Source organism: Strix aluco, chromosome 4 (assembly GCF_031877795.1).
Source record: "Strix aluco isolate bStrAlu1 chromosome 4, bStrAlu1.hap1, whole genome shotgun sequence".
Lineage (NCBI taxonomy): Eukaryota > Metazoa > Chordata > Aves > Strigiformes > Strigidae > Strix > Strix aluco.
The window spans coordinates 104,442,403-104,463,783 of record NC_133934.1 but is presented as its reverse complement, the minus strand read 5'-3'; the positions used below and the strand labels follow the sequence as shown (position 1 = coordinate 104,463,783).

General features: G+C 38.3%; 1 protein-coding gene across 4 annotated transcripts in view; it reads left to right on the top strand.

Annotated features, from left to right (window-relative positions):
- SLC25A21 (solute carrier family 25 member 21) overlaps positions 1–21,381 on the top strand; it is a 257,590-nt gene that overhangs the window by 19,641 nt on the left and 216,568 nt on the right. Inside the window, exon 2 of one of the 4 annotated variants that reach the window (XM_074824666.1) lies at positions 3,960–4,019. The exons of 2 other annotated variants lie outside the window; for them this stretch is intronic. The gene's annotated coding sequence lies outside the window, so the exon portion shown is untranslated. Of the gene's footprint in view, positions 1–3,789; positions 4,020–21,381 lie in introns of those variants that run through there. One more of the 4 variants, XM_074824667.1, reaches the window with a different exon arrangement.

The following is a 21,381-nucleotide window of genomic DNA, read 5'->3' as shown; positions in this document are numbered from 1 at the left end:
TTTTTCAAGAGGAATGAAGAACTAAACTCACATCAACAGTGCTAGTTTTCAGAGCATAACCCTTAATAAATATGTGGTAGAGCTTGTATTACTGCCATAACTTACCTATTTATCCTACGAGTGAAGTCTTTGATACTTAAGGTGTTTGAATAGCTGTCACAAAAATATGTGAAATAGGGTTGGAAGAGGGGCCAAGTATGATGTATTTGTGTTCTGTGTATACTGTCTACTTGTTTCTCTAATGGCTGTGATTGTATTTACAACTGCAAATCTCTCTGAAGTTTGTTCCTTATGAATGATGTCACTTTTTAAATATCAATTTATTTTCTAGTCCTGATTCTCTGTTGCCTGTTGAAGTTCTACTTCACCACTTTATTTTCTACTCCCCTGAAACAGGAATTTCCTGAAAACTGGCTCCAGGCCATGTGGAGCAAGGTGTATCTATATTATAGAATATAGTGTGATGGCACTACTTGTGCATGTTTGAAATCTGTCCACTCACTGTGTCAATGGTGATTTTAGAGTTATAAAGTAGATTATTATTACTGGTCTGCAGTGTTTTGTCATTTAACCTTTTTAATGGATGAGGAAGCTGTTTCATGGGATAGTTACCACCATTTTGTTCCTAATATTCAAGTACTCTAGTACTAGGAAAGCATTACCTCTAATTTTTTGTTTGGAATTTTAAATTATTGTATATTAGCTGCAAATATTGTACCTTATTTGAAAATTCTGATATATTGATTTTTTTTTTAACTTGGGTCTCTAAAGTAGAGATTGATATGCACTGATTACACCCTTTTTATTAAAAAAAATATTAATTATCATGTCTTCTTTTGAAACTTTTGCATAGCTTATGTAATTAAAAGTAATTTCCTACCAAAGGTAATGATTGAAACCATGCCTCATGTAAAACAGAGATCAAAAAACAATCAGGAAATCTCCAACTCTGTATCATCCTTCATTATAGCCAAGTTTCTGCTGCACATAAAATCCTCAAGACTAAAAGCAACCATAACCAGTGTAGTGATGTCTGTTTTCAGAAGATTAGACGCACTAGCTTGTGGGCATGAAATGTTCGTTTCACTGTGTGCTAATGTTATGCTAATGACGATGCTTATAAATGCTAACAATTTTGCTGCTCACCAAAACATCCAAAAAAAAAAAAAAGGAGAGGAAGTATCAGGTTATGAAGACGTGCCAGTGTTTTCTGAAGCTTGTGTGTGTCCGATGGCCTGGTGATACTTCAGCAGGTCAAAAGTGAGTATCTAAAGATACCTATTTTTAACAATTCATGCTTGGGCTTTGGAATTACTTCATCTTGTTTTGAAGGAGGGGTTGTCAGTGTCCAGAAATCTGAAGTACTGCATTTCAAACATGATGACTGCAAACAGTGCAGTTTTATGTTAATCCCTAATTTAAGACTTACTTGAACTTAAGTATTAAATATTTAAAACTATTAACTATTAAAACTATTTTGTTTTAAATAATATTTCACTATTCATCTCCTTGCTAAGCCTGCTCCCATACTGAGTCCTTAACCCTTTTGATCAAGATCTAAGTAATGAAGAGGAAGACATGAGTAACATGTCCTCTCAGTATACTGTGTCCATTTTGATTTACTAGTGAAATGAGCTGACTATTTAGTGGCTGCATTGATGATATGGTGTGGCCTGGCCACTCTGTGTTTGGAGCAGTATGTTGTTTTTTGGAGAGAAGGGTCAAAGTTTTTAATGTTGGAGGCAGAACAATTGCCATCCTGCAGATGATGTATTTATTCTCATGAAAATATATCACTCTTTCCATAGGCAAATGTATTCATACAGACTTAACTCTTGTGAATTTCTGTAAGTACAGATGCAGTGTTTCCATGTAATATTACTGAATATTAACAGATCAAGGGAAGGTGAGGATTAGTCAACAAAATGTGGATATGTGTAACCTCGATTGTTTAAAGTTCTTTTCTTTTAAACTATGGTGCCTGTTTAGATCACTAATGTATTTTAATTGTTTCCATCTTTCAAAATATGTCTAGCAAGTTCAGTTTCTAGTTGTTGTTACACAAATAAACTGGTATTAGATGCATTGCTTTCTTCCTTTCAAACATACTTTCAAATTAGTGCTTAATGTGGTTTGAAGATTTTGCCAACATATTCTTCTAGATCCTTCTCTTGTATGAGGGTGGTTGATTACATCTATCTTTCTTTTTTGGTTTACTAATGCCAATATATTCTGAAGAATGCAAACCCTGGGACCACTTGTCATCACACTTTGATTGTAGTTCACTTCATTATTGTATGTAGGAGGAAAAGCAAACAATTAAATGCCTGAAGGTGGGGGGGAGGGAATTGGAGTGTCAGGGCATGCTAAACATTCTTATTGCATTGCAAACTTTAACCTCCTATTGTTTTCCCATTGCTTTTAACACTTACCTGCCTGGATGTGACAGATGTACATACATTTAAAAACAAAACAGAACTGTTTGGCTGAAATACTAGATGTAAATATGCTCGAAACAAATGGAGTCTAAGGGCTACAGACCTTTAGGATTTAAGTTAAAGTCATTTTTGTAGGCTAGGTGCCTGGGTTTTGGATTCTGAAAAGTTCTTTGAGTTTTCATTTGAATGAGAGCTCAGTTTCCAACAGTTGGATTTACTAGACATAAATGTTCAGTTTGTGGATTTACTCATGTCCAAACTGTATTAGGATTAACTGCGTATGTAGGCATTCATCTTCTCTGCAGGGCTCCATTCAGCAGACGTGTTTAGAGCAGCTTCATAAGATCAGGCTTTGTATAAACCATTGTGGGAAGAAAGATAGTTCCCCACAGTTTTGTCCTGCATCTGCTTTCTCTTGCTCTCCAGTGTTAGATCACTCGACTGTGAGGCAAGAGGCTTGGGTTCAGCTCCTTCTCTGCCTGTCAAAACTCAAGCTTGCATTATTCACTGTGTTGGGGCCCACTTTAAGTTGTTATGGGGAACAGCTCATGCTCTCAGCCTTCTGTGTTGAACACCTTTGCATGAAATATTTAAGGGCCAAGAAATGTGGTGTGCTTGTAGATTAAGCATGACTGGAGCAAGGAAGGGGGTTTCAATGTAAGCATTAGATGTTTCCTTAGAGCTGATCATAATCTGGATTTCCTGCCTCCCACATGAATGCCTCTTCCACTAGACCATAGTATATAGCCTTTGAATGAGTGGATCTCTAATTATGCAAAATGGGCTGGTTTGAACAGAAGGGAATGAGTAAATTTACCTCCTACAGTTCTCCTATTGTAGCTTAGCTTTTACGGTAGTCTCCTGGAGGTGATAAAGGCGGGTTTAAATCCCTTTTGGTAGAGACAGTCAATGAATCAGTTACCCTTGCCTTGATGTTACAATTCAGTTACCTGTTGACTTGTTTACCTATTGGCTTGTGGGTACGATCACTGTCACTGTTCTTTCAAAAGAGGGACAAATATTAATGTATCTAACTCCAGGATGAGGCTGCAGGTTGAAAGTACCAGGTAGAAAGAGATGCCTTATGCATAATGAGAATTTGGGTGCCTGATACTAAAGGGGGACTCTCCCTTTCCTTGGCATGACCCACCCAGAGCTACTCTTCAGTTGAGTCCTCTGGTCTTTGGCTCTTTTGAGGAACTTCAATGGCATTTACCGTGTCTGTGAATCAAGCATTCAGGAATTCTACCTAGCCCAGTGTGGGTTGCGCAAATGAGGCAGAGAATTTAATGTAGGTGTAATAGCATAAAGCATTTCTTAGCATGTTCTTTATGGGTTTAGCCTCAAAGCAGCAGTTTCAGACCTTGAAAGTGTTGTACATGTGTGGAGAGTGAGGGGATATTGAGACCAAGCTAAATGCCCATTCCTCTCATAATAGTGAGAAAAGCTCAAACAAAACAGTAGCCTCAAAATGAGTTAAGTACAGTATCAACTCCAGTGTCACTTTTTCGTGTTTTTCAGTTGTGTGTCCTGAAACAAGCTGCTTACTGCAGAGTCAGCTTACTGGTGAAGCAACATAAGGTAAACTGTATTGCATCTTTCCTTCTGATGGGCATTTTCAAAATTAAACTTTGACAAAAGCATAAACCAGAACTGTGAATTGGATCTGTGCCCACTAAATTAGTCAAGGTGACAATTCCAGAAGAAAATATGCTAAGTCATGCCTGGTAGGCTGTACACACCACACAGAAGAGCAGACATGAAGACTTAGCTGTTCTTCAACACTTCTTTGAGTGTTTCTGCAGGCTGATAATGATAACTTCCATTTCAGAGTTATGGCTTCAAGAGTGTTAATCTGCTTCAGTTCTTCATCGTATTAGAGCCTTAAGTAGTCAAGGTAGCTTAGCCTTCTTTCAAGACTATTTTTTTCTGCCAGTGGTCTGTAATTTTGTATTCCAGTGACTTTGGGAACTATTTTCTTAATTGGACCAAGTTTAGTGGCCCATTTTGGATCTTAAAGTCCCCTGCTTGTATGGCAGGATTTCAATGAGAAAGAGATACGAGACAAAAGAAGATACATTGGCCTAGAATCCCTCTACTGCTTCATAGATCAGTCAACATAAACTGAAAACATGAATTTCAATATCTTCCTTTGGCTGATGTTTAGTGCCAAAAGCACCTAAAATTCCTAGTTAACTACATGGTTTTTAACCAATATTATTTGATTAAGCATTTTTTTAGCCAGGATTCACTACCTGAACTGGTTCAGTTACCCCTTAAATGAACATCTGCATGCATGCAAAGATCCGTTAGTAGCCAGTTTACAGGCTTAGAAGCAAAAACTGTACATTTACGCAGGCCCCAAACCTGACTCTTCCTATGGATGCACCAAGCTGGGGAAGTCCATTTGTGCTAATATAGGAACTGAAATTTTAGGAATAAGTCACTGAATCATCCGACAGCTTGGTTTGATGCGGCAGTTAAGTGAACTTGGTAGGAAGACTCCCATTCACTTCTGTGTTCATTAGATAGCCCTTTAATGAATAAGGAATTTCCCTTGGTCAAACAACATCTGTCAGCTGGGGTGGAATTGTAAACAGACTTTGGCCTGAGCCCATCTTCCTTGCTCCCATTGAGCAACAGGTTTTGTTTTTTAAAACTGGAAATAAGTGGTTTTTAGTCCAGAAGCTGGCCTAGGGCCTGCCTCCCCACCTATAGCTTCAAAAAAAAAAAAAAGAAAAGCTTTTTCAAGTTATGTAGGCCCAACTAGGGAGCTCAACTGCTCTGAGAATCATGACTCTCATAGCCTGCAAAGCAGTTACACAAGTTGTCAGTTCTCTATTCCTGACCCCTGTTTTTGGCAGCTCTCAGTTCCTAACCAAAGAGCAGGAATGCTTTGGCAGCTTTTTGGATTTTCCTGATGCTTCTGTTAACTACAGTGCTTCCATCTGTTGTCTTCAGAGGCTCATGCAACCTGGAAGGCATGGATTTTTCAGCTCTGGATCACCTCATTAGGCTTAAGAGGGACAGAAAAATTTTACTTTTTTTTTTTCCTTAATTTTTATTCTGAATAATGTATTAAGGGCTGTACTAAACTAGACCTAAAAGATGATGGGAAAATAATGTAAATTATCTATTTTATGATCCCTTTGTGATTACCCTATTTGGGAAAGATGTGTATTAAGGGAGCACAACAAACTTGTGCAGAACTGAATGAAGCAAACAGTCTCTCTTACCAGACCATTAGACTTATAGTCCCATAGGTTGGCATTTGTTTACCTTCCAGCATTTATATATCTTTGAAGCTCAGTTTTTAGCTCCGTAGCAGTTGTCTTCTCAGTTTTTCTCACTAGAGCTGTTCTAAGAGTGCTTTTCTTTTTTTCATTTTTTTTAAAAGTTATTACAATGTAATTACTTTTTATACAAGTTTTGGAGATGCAGTTCTTGTCTCTATAGATTTATTAGGAGAAGCTCAGGTAACATAATTGCAGCTTGTTCACTCCATTTCTCACTTGAGTTTCCCTATGTAACTTCCTTGAAGTCACTTAAAAGTAAGAAATGAGATCAAAATTGTACTCAAAACAGTATGGTATAACAATCACACAACACCTGTGGGACAACCAGATGATCAGGCCCAGTCAGCATGGGTTTATGAAAGGCAGGTCCTGCTTGACAAACCTGATCTCCTTCTACGACAGGGCGACCCGCTTATTGGATGAGGGAAAGGCTGTGGATGTTGTTTACCTTGACTTCAGTAAGGCCTTTGACACCGTTTCCCACAGCATTCTCCTGGCGAAACTGGCTGGTCACGGCTTGGATGGGCACACGCTTTGCTGGGTAAAAAACTGGCTGGATGGCCGGGCCCAAAGAGTTGTGGTGAATGGAGTTAAATCCAGTTGGCGGCCAGTCGCGAGTGGTGTCCCCCAGGGCTCGGTTTTGGGGCTACTCTTGTTTAACATCTTTATTGATGATCTAGACGAGGGGATTGAATGTACCTTTAGTAAATTTACAGATGACACCAAGTTGGGTGGGAGTGTTGATCAGCTTGAGGGTAGGGAGGCTCTGCAGAGAGACCTGGACAGGCTGGAGCGATGGGCCAAGGCCAACTGTAGGAGTTTCAATAAGGCCAAATGCTGGGTGCTGCACTTGGGCCACAACAACCCCCAGCAGCGCTACAGGCTTGGGGAGGAGTGGCTGGAGAGCTGCCAGTCAGAGAGGGAGCTGGGGGTGTTGATTGACAGCCGGCTGAACATGAGCCAGCAGTGTGCCCAGGTGGCCAAGAAGGCCAATGGCATCCTGGCTTGTATCAGAAATAGCGTGGCCAGCAGGGACAGGGAAGTGATCTTACCCCTGTACTCAGCACTGGTGAGGCCGCCCCTTGATTACTGTGTTCAGTTTTGGGCCCCTCACTACAAAAAGGACATTGAATCACTCGAGCGTGTCCAAAGAAGGGCAACGAAGCTGGTGAAGGGTCTGGAGGACATGTCTTAAGAGGAGCAGGTGAGGGAACTGGGGTTGTTTAGTCTAGAGAAGAGGAGGCTGAGGGGAGACCTCATCGCCCTCTACAGCTACCTGAAAGGAGGTTGCAGAGAGCTGGGGATGAGTCTCTTTAATGAAGTAACAAGCAATAGGACAAGAGGTAGTGGCCTCAAGTTGTGCCAGGGAAGGTTTAGACTAGATATTAGGAAGCATTTCTTTACAGAACGTTGGAATGGGCTGCCCAGGGAGGTGGTGGAGTCCCCATCCCTGGAGGTGATTAAGAGTCGGGTTGACATAGCACTGAGGGATATGGTGTAGTTGAGAATGGTCAGTGTTAGGTTAATGGTTGGACTGGATGATCTTCAAGGTCTTTTCCAACCTAGATGATTCTGTGATTCTGTGTGATAGTTGGCTTCAGCTCTAGCTGTTTGTGAGTGAAAGGTTTACTATTTTTTTAATTTGCTCAAATTTTTAAACTAGAGTGAAATAGATACATTATAATGCCTTTTAACATCTGTTGTTGTGATAGTAATGCCTGTTTTGGGCATTGTTTGGTACTGAATTGTAATTGGTTGTGGAGTAAAAATAACACACATGTATAGAAGAGGACCTGAAAATGAAACACCATGCTCAAAAGAATGACTATTGGTATGGGTTTCAAGCAGGGAGATCTACAAGGTGTGAAAAGTGGTGAAAGTCTTATCACCTCAGTCTTTAACAGCTCATTAGAAGACAGAAAATTATAAAATAGAATTAGAATAGAAAGAATGATCCTGTCTGACCAGGCAAATGGCCTGCTAGGTCACTTCTAGTTCAGCTTCTATGGCTAAGCAACCTCACAAAGTGAATTCCCACTCTTAACCATGCAGGCATAGGCATGCACCAATGCAACAAAGCACCAGCTAAGCAGGAATAGTAAATCATTAAAGTGTATTTATTTCAAGATATTTGAATATTGAAAAGACATAGCTTATGGGCATGAGAAGATGTCAAATTGTTATTAGATTTTAACTGTACTATGATTTCTCACTTCGGTGCTGTTGTGAGAAAGGCAGGAGATAAAGTGACCTCAGTGGGGACCATATAGCTTTTGCAAGGCTGAAAACAACTGCTTTGGGAGAACCTGTGTTATATGCCTCTTCCATGTCTTGGGAACAACAGTTTAAAAAAAAAAAGCTTTAAAAATCAGTATATGGCAGCAATGTCAGACTAGTTGAAAAAGTTAAAGGCATCCAGTCCTTCTGTGAATAGATGTTCTTCTTGTGAAATATGAAGTTGTAGATTTTAGGAATAACAGGATAAGCTGTGTGATTTTATACATCTGGGCAATGTTTTTAATAACAGAATGGTAATCTTTTGTCCATGTAATGTCAACATAAAATGCATAGTATGGTCACAGAAATCAGACTTACTGCTAGCAGACTCTCAGTGCAAACAAGATGTTCTGCTGGACCACAGGTTGGGGTTCTGGTTTGTGAGAGCATAGTTAACTTCGGCATTTTTGATTTGATGCATGGAAGCAAACTCTACAACTCAGAGAGAGTTCTAAAGCAGGTATGTTTACCCTGGCGCCGGGGTGCAAGGGGATTTCTCCACAAAGCTTGCACACCAACATCATGTTTTACCAGAAATTTATAGAGTGTAGATATACATATTCATTGGATTACATAATACAAATATACATATGCATAAGTAAGGCTGGGTTAGTTCTAGAGGCTGGTGTCAGCAGTTTATGTTCTCTTTGCACCTGCGCATTGCCTCATGGTGGTCGTCTTCAGGGGTGTTTTGGAGGAAGGCTCACAGTCTTCTTCACCTTGTACTTTTCCTCGGAGCATGTGCAGATTCTCTTAGCCAATTTCTTGAACACCAAGAGTGGTTCCATCCGGTCTACCAGCTCTATCTTACCTAAAAACACTAGTTTATTAGTTTCTACTGTCCATACATAGTCTACAAAGACTAAACTTGTTAGAACCCATTTGCTTTCCAAGGACATGTCTCTTGTTTTTGCCGAACATAGTAGTTCTTGGTAAGTTTCCACAGAAAACTACTTTGTTTTGATGAACACAGTAGCCCTTGGTAAGTTTCCACAGAACAGTCAGGGCAAGCCAGATTATTAAGCAATATTCAGAGTTCATTATAAGTTGTTATAAGTAAATAAGTTGCAAAGCAGGTGATCATTTCCTTGTATCAGATTTACCTGTCTTTTCTACCTTTGCAATCAAATCTTTGTAAATGGGCAGTGAAATGAAAGTAACTTAAACTACACAGCATATTAACTTTTTTGATGTGCATGTCCAAAAATTTTTATTTATTGGTGAAAAAAAGTCAAAGTATATTGTTGTCTGTCCTCATGTCTAATGCTAGTCAAATATTTTCCTCATGTGAATCTAACCACTTCGACAGGCTTAAAATTCTTGCAATAAAATGATACAGAATTTTGTTTAAAATTAAAGATGACAGAAAATCTTGGTGTTTTATAATGTGTATCTAGTTTCCAAAGAATAAAAGCTATGCAATACTGAATGGCTTCAACCTATCCATAGCTCTACTGAATAATCTAATGATGGTACATACTGGGGAGCTCTAGTGCAAGGGAAATGTTAGGGGACTTTTTAGAAAAAGTTTTCTCAAGTTAAAAAGAAATTCTGCTCTGGGCATAAATGAGAGGGAAAGGATGGATCCTGCTTTCTTCACAGAAGCAATCTACTGAAGTCATCTGGACTACTTGCAATAAAACCACCATCTGGACTTGTCCCAGAGCATTACAGATGATGTTCTAAGGAACATGAAATATGCTTTATTTGCATAAGCAAGAGACTGCAGGACCTGGGTGCTTTATTGACCAAGATTAATTTTGAGGAATGTAAATGAGAATCAGTTGCCATAGTATTTTAAGTATCTAATAATTTACGTCATTTATAGCGTTCTTTAATATTTATTTCATGTTACACAGTGTTTATTATAAAGTTAGTTTATGTTTTTCCCATGAATACTCTTCACTGCTCAGAGAAAATATCTTTGAAAACATATGTTGTTACATAAGAGCCTGTTTGTGGGAACTTCGGGGAACTTGTGCAGACTTGCTTAATCATCCTCTGGAGAGCAACAACGCTTATTTCCTGTCTGCTTCTATTACTTGATGCCGTGCCTTAAAAAGGCACTGCTACCAGGAAGAAAACATCTCTGAGCCAACAGAAAACACTTGAAAATGTAGGGAAAAAAAAGTAACAACCACGTGAGAGCAACTTAGTGTAAATAATAAACTAACCCTTGACTGTTGCACACTTGATCTATAGAACATAATGGTAAAAATACAGTGTGCAGGTTTCTCTGGGCTTCACAGCTCAATGAAAGTCTGATGCTAGTTTGGAAGTAATTTCCAGAGATGTGATTTAATATTTATTTTATTTGTCTCTAAGGCAGTCATATTCACATGCATGTAGCTTCTTAAAAGTAAAGACAGTTTTGTAGCTGTTGAAACAGCAATTGAAACTGAAGATGAAATCTGTGTATTCATGTCTGTTAGATGCTCTTTAGATGCAAATCTGGAAAAATGTCTTTTTAATGGCTGAACCAAGAAAAAAATAAGCAAACTGGAATATGCAACTTTGTATTTAGGTAGCATACCCCCCATATCCCTTGTGTTCTTTCTAGTAATGTAGCAAAAAGTGCTCGTTGATGACCCCCTTTGAGACTGTCCTGTACAAAACAACCCCCACGTAAGCAAATCCTTTTTCATAACGCAGGGAAAACTACTGGTTCTTCAAGTGACATTCTCCTTGATATGTCTGTGGTGTACCTCCAGTTCCTGCTCTAATACCCAAGAAGTGTTCAGTGCTGCTCTGTCCCTTTTGAATCTAATTTCATGCCCCTGTTTCTAGATCAGACTTATTAATGTTTTCTTTAAGTGGATATGGAAATGAAACCAGAAAAAAACCCTAAGTTTTCCATTTCACACTATACTTCAGTGTTGTAAGTTAGAGGTCAGTTTTCATGAATATACTCTTTTTTTGGGTTGATACATTTGAGATTTAGGTACTTCTGTTGTTGGGTAGCTGCAGAACAGTTTAGAATTATTCACCTTAAGCCAGCATCTGTCTTGTTAAAACATTTCTTGTTCCTCTAGCCAAAAGGTTTTTAATATCCTGTTCCTAGTGAAGTTGCTAAAGCAGTGCTCCATCCTTCTCGACTTGTCAGAACTTACACTTGTCTTGAATGCTTATTTCCCCTTGGTTTTTAAACTTCTTTTTTCACTTCAGCCCTCTGAGATTCTCATGAGGCTTTTATCCTGTTTCTTCTTACAGCTGCGCCTAGCTGTTGAGCAGTCTTATCTACAAGTTTAAGTATTGTTTCTATGCTGTGACTTGTATCTCTTTACTTCAGACCTCAGTGTTTCTATGTAGCTTAAAATCTTGATTTGTTACTGCTAAATATCAATTTATGTTCACATGTTTGAAACAGGTTTTTAGCCCTCTCCCTGTAAAACCCCTCTTCATTCTCTCTTGATAAACATGAGCTACATCACCAATTTTCTGGGTAAATCAAGCCCATAGCTATGAGATCATTTCAGACAAGATAGGCAAGAGCCTTTGTCTAGGTGCTCACTTTCAAATCTCACCAGGCTTTCTGGTGAGCACTAACATGTAAAACACTTTCCAAGGTGGCTATCATGTCTTAACGCAAGATCCTTTTTCTTTGAGAGCAAGAAATAGTGTCTTGCTCTGTGTTCATTTGGAAAGTGTATCTCTGTTGCTGGTAGGAAGTGTTATCAACATGGAGGTGTTTGGGGACCTCATATCTAATTGTTGTGGTTCCCACCTGTATTACATGCCTCTAGGCCTTGGAAGTTCTGTATCCAAGGGGAAAAAGTGATTGTGTATGCAGCCAGCAGTGATGGCCAAATCAGGAAGTTAAAGGAAGATCCTCCTTCCTCCTCTCACCCAAAGATGAAACAAAATTAAGTTCAGACTACACCTTTTAATGCAAACAGGTCAGAAAGCTGCTGCTGCTTGGTTTCATTACATTCCTCAGAAGAAAGGGGGGGGGGGGGGGAAGGCAAGCTGCATGTACTGTAAGTTATTCAGGCAAGACAAAATTAGAGCCAGGAAGAAACGGCAAAGCAGAGAAATGAAACAAAATCAAAGAAGAAAGGATGAGAAAGTCTTCCTCTTTTAATTCACAAAGTTCCAATTACATATTTTGCTATTTAAAGGGAACCAAGGCAATAAATAGGAATTTTCTTATAGATGGAAAAGCAAAACTGAACTCAGGAAATAACACTGATTATTTCCGATATCTCTGGAGTTGCCTAATCACATTTGTTGGTGTACATGCTTCTAAAAAAAAAAAAAAAAAAAACCCAAACAGTGGAGGATATTCCTGTTTTGCAGTTCTTACTGGAAAAGGCTTATTCCTATGTATGCGCAGAATCTCAAATACCTGTGAGACAGGAAGCTCCAGGCCAATGTTTGTTTTTTCCTTTTGTCAGATAGTGAAATATTACTGAAGTAATGAAGAAGTCTTAGCTTTAGCACAAAAATCTCGTAGTCAAGTATGGAGTGGAGGATAAATTTAATTCCTTCTGCATTTTGGAGAAGGGTGAGAAAGCATTTCATTATCATTTTGGCTTTCAAAGTAGCACAGGGATTGCAGTGTTAAGGAAGAATTCAGCTCTGCAAACCTCTCTGGCTTCCTTTAGCTTAGAGATGTCCTTTTCTTTGTGACACCTATGGAGAAGCTTGAGCTAGAACTCAGGAGTGACAGCAGTGCTCCCCTCTATGGCCTCTTCAGAGCATTGCCTCTGCAGCTTGATTTGAATTACTAAACTATTGTCATAGCTGACACTGGCATAGATGCTGCCTTCTGCATCCTCTCAGGAACATACAGAACTTGTAATTCCCAAAGAAACCCCTAATGAAATCTGAGATTTGAGTTGTACCTAAGCAATAATTTTAATAGTGCCACTTCTAGGTGTAGGATGCTAATTGGGTAGTATTGATATTGTAATAAATGAACATGCATCATTGAAGTCTTTTGTTGCATCGCTTTGTTTAAATATGTAGTACATTGCCAGCAGCAGCGTGCTGATGGAAAACTGTCACAACAGCGATCACTACAATCTGGGAGTTAAGTTTGACTGAAACATATGTCTTCAATTTTAATAGCTCAGCTTCCCAGATGCCCTAAAGGAGAATATTGCCTGAGAAGGAGCTTTTCATGTAAGAATAATTTGTGTTAAGTAGCTCAGTGATCTGTTTGTTAGGTTAGAGCTGACAGTTTGTTTATATTTCTAAAGGGGTATGATGAATGGGGGAGAAGTTGATGCTAATTACCCTAAATTGTTCCTAAGAATGCAGAGCACTTTGCCAGTTTCATTGTTTCTGTTTCTTTGCACATTTTCAATAATTGAATGGAGCTCAGACCATTCATCATAATCTTAGGTAAGATAGGTAAGATGGAAATAAATGAATATAGCACGGGCCAGCCTGTGCAATGGAAGATGTTACTTTAGAGGTCAATTAGATAAGACATCAAACTAGGACTAATGTAGCATTTTCTAATCTATTTCTATAAATATAGCAAATGTGTTTTCATCTAAGAAATTAATTCTCTCTGTCATGATTCTAGTATTAAGTATTTCTTGCAAAGCTGCTTTGTCATATTAGAATAATGTTTTTATCTTAGACTTCAACTGTTACCTCAAGGTATGGACCTCTGACACTCCAGATGACAAAATATACTACTTTTCAGTATACTGTGTATTGCATACAATAAATCTAAGAAATCTGCTCTTGGGAGACCAAAAACATCAGTCAGATATGATATGCAGAAAGTGTTGGCAAAAGAAGGGGCTGAAATGAATCAGAGGTATGGCAAATGTAACAGTGGAGAAGCTTTTTTAATATTATTCATTTAACTCTAGCATGCTGTACTACCTTTTGTTTTTAGGTTTAGGAAACATAAATCTGCTCAAATTCAAGACATCCTGTCCATACACAAAACGATAGTTTTATAAGAACGTATATTTTGTATTGAACATTTTCCTTGATAAATTGAAGTTAGATTTGGGGGGTGGGGACTTGGAATGTTCCATTTTCAGTCCTTATTCAAGACCATTCTTTTTTAATTTATGCACATATAATACCACAGGAAGAGATGGTATAAATTTGTGGACTGTGGAGAATGAGTGAACATTTTTGAATCAGGATCTTTAAAAGGGGTGAAATTTGAGTATGATTAAGTTAGGAAAAAGGCTCGCTTACGGCGGAAGTCAGAGACTCTGTATACATTATAGGCATGTCATGGCTTTTAAAAAGTTATGTTAGACTTCTATACAAATTGTGAAGGAATTTGTATAACCCCAAACAAAATTCTGTGTGGCTCTGAACTCTTGCAAAAGTACAAAATAAAATAAAATTAAAAGGAGTGAAATAATAATAGTAGTTAGTATTCTGGTCAGGAGTGAGTGTTGCTGTAGGGCAGGCTGCATGGGTGTTTTGTTGGTCACTAATTTTCTTGGAAGGAAATGATCCCATGGCTTATGCTATCCGCGTTTGTGCATATTTGCCCTATAATTGGCATTTATTAAGGGGACTTTTGGTTTGATGGATGACTGTCAGGGTAGTGCCTGCTAGCTTTGATGCGGATTGCTTTTCCATGAGGTTTTTTTACATTAACTCATTAGAAACTCTGCTCTGCTTCAACGTGCTCTTTATTTACCTTCTGAAAATGTGAGACTTTTCAGCCCAAGTTTCAAGGGACTTAGTGTGGTTTTATTTGTGTACCAGTGTTTTAATTTGGATAGATGAAAAAAGTGCATAGCAGAAGAATACTGAACTTTCAACCTGTGAATCTTAAAACTTATAAGAGGTTCAGCTTAATTAGTTATCTTTGAAATGCTAAGCCACTAGCAAAGTATCTTTAGTTTATAGCATTAACTTCTGTGTTCCTAAAATTTTTTTAAGGGCGAAAAAAAGGCAAGCAAAATCCAGTCCCATAAAAGCAGCAGGTCTAGTAATATTTTCACAGCAGGTCGATATTCAATGAATGTTCAACAAATCCAGGATTGGTGTCTGAGACATATTAGTGGTTTCTTCAAGGCTGGATTGATTTGGTCTTTTCCTGTAATGTATCTGGGACATAGGACTGTTAATTAGATTAATTAGCTATAACGTGATTTATAAGGCAGTTATAATAAAACTATGGTTACCAGTATATTTAATCGCATTGCCATGTTTTGATTGGACATTTAGAAAAGCATACAAAAGGAGTGGAAGTTGTGTGTGCTGACACTATCACTTTGAAGACTCTTTTAATAATAAAACATTTTATCTACAAATAGCTGGGCAAAGGAGAACTATAGCTTGCCGCACTACTGAGCAAAGTTTCTCATAGCATGAAGAAATAATTGGAATGTTCAGCAGGTTAAATTCTTCCTCTGGATTCACATTGCAAGAAGAAAATTTGATAGAGAACTTCCTACTTTTTTAGTTTTCCATTGTTTACTGCCTTGATGTTTTAATAAGACACTGCATATCTTGTGCTTGCCAGCCTTAAAAAAACAAACAAACCAAAAACAAGACCAAAAAAGTGAATTTTTTTTTTTTTTGCAAACTCCTGAATTGTTTTCCTGTTTTCAGTTGATGCATGGATGCATGTTGTAACATATTTCTTATGAGCCATAATAAATGTAGAAGAAAAATAACACTGAACCTTGTAATTCAGTATTGCTTGGATCTGAAGATTTGATGTAGACTATTGACAGAATAACATGACACAAGTCCATCTTTTCTGCCATGCAATAAGTTTGTGAAGGATCTGAAATTTATTTGGGTTGATCCTAAAATGATTGATTTGTTCCCAGTCCTGTAAATTACTTGTGCATGTTTTTAACTTGCTTGAATGGATTCTCTAGACCAACTGGCATGCTGGAGTCTAATCATTTGTTCAAGGGTTTGCAAGCTCACAGATTTCTTGCTTGTACGTTCTAGTTGCTGTAATTAGCTGTTGCTGTCTGAAGTCTGTTTGAATGTGACTTCTCTGTTAATTACAACTGATCTTGACTCTGTCATGAGGAACTAATTTCTATTTCTAGTAGTAAGACTTCAATGAGTATATAAAGAACATATTAACCAAATATAATCCTATTCTTATGAATTTGTAAATTAAAAGGCCTATTAACCTCACTGAACTGGAAAAAAGTTCACTGACAGTGTTTGAAATGTTCAGCTCCCTTTTATTTATTTTTCATGGCTTGATATAGTACCCACAAGATATCAATGCCAGAGGAAACTGAAACTAAGTGACTAAATATTTTGTTTGTTTAATTTTAAAAATTAACTCCGTCTTTTACCCTTGCCTAGGGGTGGTAGGGAATGGGGAGCAGCAGATTTGTCAGAAGAATGTTTACCCATGATTTAAGCTTTTGAGTTCCATCCTGAGAGGCTCCAAGTAGAAACTTGAGTTTGAATTACTAATGTGGTTGTGATGCCAGTATAAGGGAAGCAAGGTTTATAGAGTCATCAAACTCAAGCATGGAAAACCAATTATCAGTTGCTTATTCCATGCTTGTTTTGAGATTTGATTTTTACCAATAAATAAGTTGAGTAACACAAAATCCATTCTGTTATCCAGGGAGTTTTATTTTCCCCACAAGGACTATCAACTGGTTCATTATTGAATTTGATCAGCCACAAGTAGTTGGTGACAGTAGTGATTAGGCATCCCCTTCCTTACACATAATGGGCAAACAAATAATGAAGAGGACACAGTTTGTTCACATTCATTTACATGGCTTAATTGGCTAAGGAGGCTTGTCTAATAATAAAAGCGGAGGACTGCAAGTTCGACTTTCTGGCTTCTCTTGCTAGCTGCTGTTCTTCTCTGTGGCTGTTTTGGCATTTGTACAAGTTAGAATGGGACATTGGATACAGATGGAAGATAAAGGAAGTTTTAGGAGGGCCATGCAGTGGGAAAACTGGTCTGTTTCTACCCTAAAGCATTTCTCAAGAAGTAAAGATCATCACGAAGATCATGGGGCTTTTAAAAGGCATGTCCCACAAGTTGACTGGTGGAGAAGTTTCTTATGGTTGATCATTCCACCCTTTAATGAACTAAAAGTTTTTCGAAGTTGAGAAACTGTGCTATACACCTTACTCTCTGCCTACCATCCCTTACCTTCTACTTCTGTCTACATGTGTTCTGCTGGATGCTAGATTTTTTTCAGCTCCCTCCTTCCTCACTGTTTCTTCTCTGCATTGACCAATGTAGAGAGCAATTCATATGGGCAGGTGGAGGAAAATGGAGCTGGACTTTTTGCAATGGTCAGCTGAGGTTGGGGTCCAGGAATCTTTAGTGGCAGCTACCAGTGCTGTGTCCCAGAGCAATGCATGGCACAAGGAGGCCTCATCGTAAGTTGAAGCATTAGCAGTTTTGAGCTGTCCCTGTCAGTCTCACTGAAGCTTAGATCTTGATAATTTGTTCCTGAAATCCCAAGTTGTCTCCATTCCTTCAGCCTTCTGAGTCATATTCCTACCTATGTAAGTCCATACCTGTAACTTACTTGAGGAACAAGAAGACTGATTAATAATATCAGAGGGGTGCATTTTAAAAGGTCACGACTGTCCTGGTTAGTCAGTATGCCATGTGTTGAGTCAGGGTTAAAACTGGAGAATGAGGGCTGTTGCTGGCAACACCTATGGTATAGAAAGGGGAAGATGCCTGAAGTGCACGTTTTGGTCAATGAGCTCTTTTCTCTGCTGTAAGTTTCTGAAGTCTTTTGACACCCTGCAAAAAATATCAAGGGACATGATTTTACTTGCATGAGGACAACAAATGCTCTGTAGCACCACAGGGGTTGAACTGCATTGGGGTCTTCAAGTACAGCCTGGTATACACAGAGGTAGTGAGAAGAGGACTTCTGTCACCTATTTCTTTGTGGGGGACATACATTGACAAGCTTACCAAGGCTGTGACTGCTCACTCAAGCTATTTTATTTTTTCTGCCCCCACTGGCTTGAACAGGCATCTTAGACATAGCTGAAGTCAAGCAGTTGATTCCACAGCTAGTTTTCTTCAAATACCTGACACTAATTATTTGCTATGTAACTGACTGACAAAGAAGGGCCCATATCTGCAAAATAGGCCAGTGCTAGGCTGAGAGCAGAATCCACGTCTTTGAAATAGGTACTTTTATTACCAATAAACAGAACAGAGAACCTATATAAGTAAAAATGCAGAGGAGATTTATCTCTCTTGCTCCTGCTGAGGAACTAGGAACTTCTGGCACTTCAAATAGCTGGACTTTGGCCAAAGAGGATGAATACAGAAGAGTATGGCCTTGTAGCCTCATAACTGAGGCATACTGATATGTTGTCCAGGCTCATGAGTTCCTGTTGCTATTTTAAAGGGAATTTGTGTTACAACATGTATAAAAGAATATGCTGAAACTACTGGACCTATGAATTCCATACCGCCTTGCTTTTGGAGAAGTTCCTCAAACATTAATATTAGTCTTGACTGTCCACTCTCTCTTTGCTATAATAGTCTTTGCCTAAAACATTTCAAGCTGATGAGGATGGAGAACTGAAGTCCATAGGTAAGTGGGCAATAGGGGATCTTAGAGCATCACATACAGAATATGTAGCAGACGAACAGACTTCATCTGCTTGTGTAGCCTGTAACATCAAAATGTCAATTCTAGCATGTGTCAGATGTCTTGCACAGAAAGTATTAAGAACTTCTGAGAATCTAACTTTCATTCTCTTGCCCATATCTTCCTTAACTGGGGCTGGAGGCTTCTCTGACAGGCACTGAAGTTAACAGTATTTTAGTACCTGAAAGGGAGCAGCCCTCTAAAATGCTTCTTGGGGATTTAAGTGTAAATTGCTGTGTGGGTCTAGCTCTCAAATCATTGCAGCAGTGATCCCATGTCAGGGATTTTCCCTTTAAAATTTTTGGTGTTCAGGTAACATGCTACCATGGTAACCTGATAAACCATGCACCAAAAATAAACCTACCCATTGGTACATACATGTGTGAAAATTCTGCGTAGAACTTTGTACAGACACTGCTAAAGCTACTACTGCATGGCAGTAGTTAAGCAAAGACTTGTAAAATAACTTTCAAACAGTTTTTGCCAGAAGTGGGTTTAAAAACAGTACAAGTGTTTATAGGTTTGGTTGAGATGAAAGGGATCCAGTGTGCAAGTCAGGCTTTGAAAACTGATTGAAAAGGAGAAATTGGGGTGAAGATTTGAATTTGTTTTAAAAATCATCCAGTATATGTGAACTCAGCCTGAGATGGCCAGATCTAGAAGACCAGTTCCACATCCACTCCACTGTAAAGAAGTATGTTACAAATATACATCTCTGTATGTACTATTCTGCCAATGGCAGACCCCATGTTTCACTGGCAATTCCAGACATAGGCATGAAAAATAATGGCTTTAAGAGGAAAGACACAATTAAAACTGAGCATTTATTGTTATGGAATTAGAAAGAGAAAATGAAGCATCAGTGCTATGCCGTTGTTTACAGCACAGCAGCAAACATGCTTTTGTTTTTTCAGGGACTGTGCAGGAAATCTTTCTGTCTTCATTGCCTTTGCTTGTCAGGCACACAGAAGCTATGTTTAAGCTAGTAGACCTGGAAGTATTTCCAACCTCTGGGGTCTGGGCATGTCTGAAACTGACCTCATCTCGTGTTGCAGCAAAACTCAAGCACAAACTAAGCCTTCTGCCTCACCCTGCAGCCATGTATCCCAACAGTGGTCTGAGACCCAGTTTTCCATCAGTTCCTTTCTTCTTCTTGCTGTCCCCTCAGGTGCTATTGATTGATGGGAGGGAAACCTGAGTATGAGGCCAGATGGGAACCAGACCATGCAATAGCTGATCAGCCTGATCTGGGTGATCAGGAGACCAAGATACACAGTAACATAAAATGTTGTGCAGTAGGCACCCAGTTTACTAGCCTAGGTGCAGCCAGAAAGTAACTCATGAGCAGGAGTAGCTTTCTACCTCTAATCTAAGCAGGTAGATGAAGTTACTTGTGATGTTACTGTGCATTTATCAAATAGTACATGATCTCATACCTGAAGGCTTCGGATATGACTTTTCACAAAATCGCCAACAGCTTTAATTTTACATAGTGGAGGAGAATCAGTAAATCTATATATAATAATGCATCTTCAACAGGTCATGGCAAACTGTTCAAGTGATACAGATGCATTTGTTACATCTTAATGTAAGGTTGAATCCTTTCTTATAGATGGAAAAAATGTTAGTGGAGAAGCCCTTTGGTTATAGAAGGTTGTAGTCACTTTCATAAACCAAGTCAGTGAAAAGAACTGAATTTGTTGAAAAGAAAGTTTTCAGCAGGTTATACCTGACTGGGAGACAGTAGTATGAATGAACAGCAGGATATCTAGTTAAAGAGTTAGTTACATATGTACATCGGGAAATGATAAAGATGTAGGAATTTTAGTCTTCTGAGGAAGAGTAATTTCTAGCAGGTTTCTAATGTGCTTATTTAAAATGTAAGTTATGCTAACTAGTATTCACCACTGTTAGAAGGCTGCAGAAATTTTAATACAGCTGTATTCTTAAGTGAAAAATGGAAAATTCTGTGGGGTAAAAAAATAATGTGAACACTTTCAAATTTGGGACCAGACAAAAGAAAAAAGTTGCCCATTTGAAATCCAGAGAACTTTACAATGCTGCAAGTAAGTAAAAGCAGATGTTGTAAAGTTTAGAAAATCAAGACATTATTTTCCTGTTTCCACTGAATATTTCTAAACACATTATAAATAAGCTTTGAAGTAGTACAAAATACTGTGTTTGTTTTGCTGATAGCATCTTTTTATAAAAAAAACTTTATCAGTGCTTGTTTAAGTTATAGACTAAATGATATCTCTGTGGTTAAACAACTGGCTGTATCTCTTGCAAATACAATGCTAAACTACTTGCAGTGTCTGAGCCCTTCAAAAGACTATCTGATTGATCTTCTGAGTTTAATTCTAAACAGATTAAATATTGTCTGTTTACAGAATGTAAAAATTAAACTCTGATCTTTTGCAAGTTCCTCAAAAGAATATGATTTTCTTTTGTTGCTGTAAAAAGCAGTTTAAAATCAATAAATTGTTCTAAAACACTTAGATAAATCAGTAAAACAGTCATTTTCGGTGTGTGGCTCATTGTTTCTAGGCAAATGCTTTACTTTCAATAAATGTTCAGAGGCTTTAATAAGCAAAAAGTTGATCTTGATCTATATTTGTGATTCTAAAGGCACCTACTAAAGATCATGTGCATTAAATCTTTTATGTGGTTCAGTGAAAAAGTGATCACTGAACAACAGACCTGCTGACTTGCAAGGTGTGTCTGTTAGATGAAGCACGGTGTTTCCAAGTATCAATCATGTATTTGGGGATGTATGTATCAAAATGGCATGGGGATTAAAGGGAGACTGAG